This window comes from Triticum dicoccoides, chromosome 7A (assembly GCF_002162155.2).
Source record: "Triticum dicoccoides isolate Atlit2015 ecotype Zavitan chromosome 7A, WEW_v2.0, whole genome shotgun sequence".
Lineage (NCBI taxonomy): Eukaryota > Viridiplantae > Streptophyta > Magnoliopsida > Poales > Poaceae > Triticum > Triticum dicoccoides.
The window spans coordinates 704,864,349-704,866,546 of record NC_041392.1 but is presented as its reverse complement, the minus strand read 5'-3'; positions in this window follow the sequence as shown (position 1 = coordinate 704,866,546).

The following is a 2,198-nucleotide window of genomic DNA, read 5'->3' as shown; positions in this document are numbered from 1 at the left end:
CCGGCCAGACATAGAAATGGCACACCACACCTAGGTGCGCCACTGCTATGCTACATAGTAGTGGCGCACCTAGGCGTGGTGCGCCATTGCTATGTCTGGTGGGGGTGTGCCTGTGTGTGTGTGAGGTCAGTAATGGCGTACCAGGTAGGGTGCGCCATTACTAACGTCTCTCACACACACAAACACCCCCCCGGGATCGCCTTTTAGGCTTTTAAAAAAATAAAAGAAAATGATAAAAGATTCAAAAAAATCAAAAAAATAGATGCCCATGTGTTATGTGTTCTAGTTGTTAGGAAAATTAACAAACATGAATTTTGAATTTTTTTTTGCAGAAGGCCGTCGTGTTTCGGGAAAATGGCCGTAACTTTTGCATACGACCTCCAATGAAAAAGTTTTTTATATGAAAAATCATCTACTCGAAAAGTTACATCCGAATTGGTTTAACAGCTAGGGTTGAGTGCAATTTGAAACAATTGTGTTTTGAGAAAAGTATGTACTAGCATAGAGATTAGAGAAGTCCTCCACTATGCATTGGATGTGTACAATGAATACCTTTCTACTCCTTCCGTTCCAAATGGATGTATCTAAAACTAAATTACTTGTGTCCGCCTTTTTTTTCTTTTTTTCCTTTTTGGCGAAGGCAAGCCATGTTCTGCGAGATTTGGCTAGGGATGGCGGGCCCTCACCTAGGCCCAGTTGGCTGGCAGAGGTTTGAATGTGTTTCATGAGAGCATCCCTTCCCTTGTCCCGAAAAAAATCTTTAACATTTTGGGATGAGCCACTCACGGACGACATCATCCATAAATACGTCAAAATGTTCGATCACCCCCTGTCCACCAACACGATTCCCATGCCCGCTGAGGGAGTCCTGGATTAGGAGGTCCTCGGACAGCCGGACTATATACTTTGGCCGGACTGTTGGACTATGAAGATACAAGATTGAAGACTTCATCCCGTGTCCAGTTGAGACTCTCCTTTGCGTGGAAGGCAAGCTTGGCAATTCAGATATGTAGATCTCCTCCCTTGTAACCGACTCTGTGTAACCCTAACCCCCTCCGGTGTCTATATAAACCAGAGGGTTTAGTCCGCAGGACAACAACAATCATAATCATGGGCAAGCTTCTAGGGTTTAGCCTCTACGATCTCGTGGTAGATCAACTCTTGTAATACTCATATCATCAAGATCAATCAAGCAGGAAGTAGGGTATTACCTCCATCGAGAGGGCCCGAACCTGGGTAAACATTGTGCCCCCCGCCACCTGTTACCATCCGCCTTAGACGCACAGTTCGGGACCCCTTACCCGAGATCCGCCGGGTTTGACACCAACATTGGTGCTTTCATTGAGAGTTCCACTGTGCCGTCACGTAAAGGCTTGATGGCTCCTTCGATCATCAGCAACGATGCGATCCAGGGTGAGGTTTTTCTCCCCGGACAGATCTTCGTATTCGGCGGCTTCGTACTGCGGGCCACTCGCTTGGCCATCTGGAGCAGGTCGAGAGCTACGCCCCTGGCCATCAGGTCAGGTTTGGAAGCTTGATCTATACTGCCGACATCCGCGGAGACTTGATCTTCGACGGATTCGAGCCCATGTCAGGTGCGCCGCACGGTCACAACGAGCATGACTTAGCTCTGCCGCCGGATGGTGTTCGAGAGATCACACCTGTGGCTACTCTGGCCCTCAATACGGAACAAATCGTGTCGTCCGAGGGCGGGTGGATGGACCCCGCCACGGAGGCCGCACACTTAGCGGTGATAGAGCCAAATACTGACTTCACCTCCTATGAAATCTGTGTTGCCGGACCCTCGGATTCGTCCCAGGGCACAGGCTCCGAACCGCCTGTGCCCGTACCTATCGAATCTGATTGGGCACTGATCATGGAGTTTACCTCCATGGACATCTTTCAGCACTCGCCCTTGGGCGACGTGCTAAATTCATTGAGGTCTCTCTCCTTGTCAGGAGACCCTTGGCCGAACTATGTCCGGCTTGAGTGGGAAGCAGACGACGAAGAAATTCATTCCCCACCCACCACCCACTTAATAGCCATTGTCGACGACTTAACCGACATGCTTGAGTTCGGCTCCAAAGACATCGACGGTATGGACGATGATGCAGGAGAAGAACATGAACCACTGCCTACAGGGCGCTGGACAGCCACCTCATCATATGATATATATATGTGTGTGTGTGTGTGTGTGT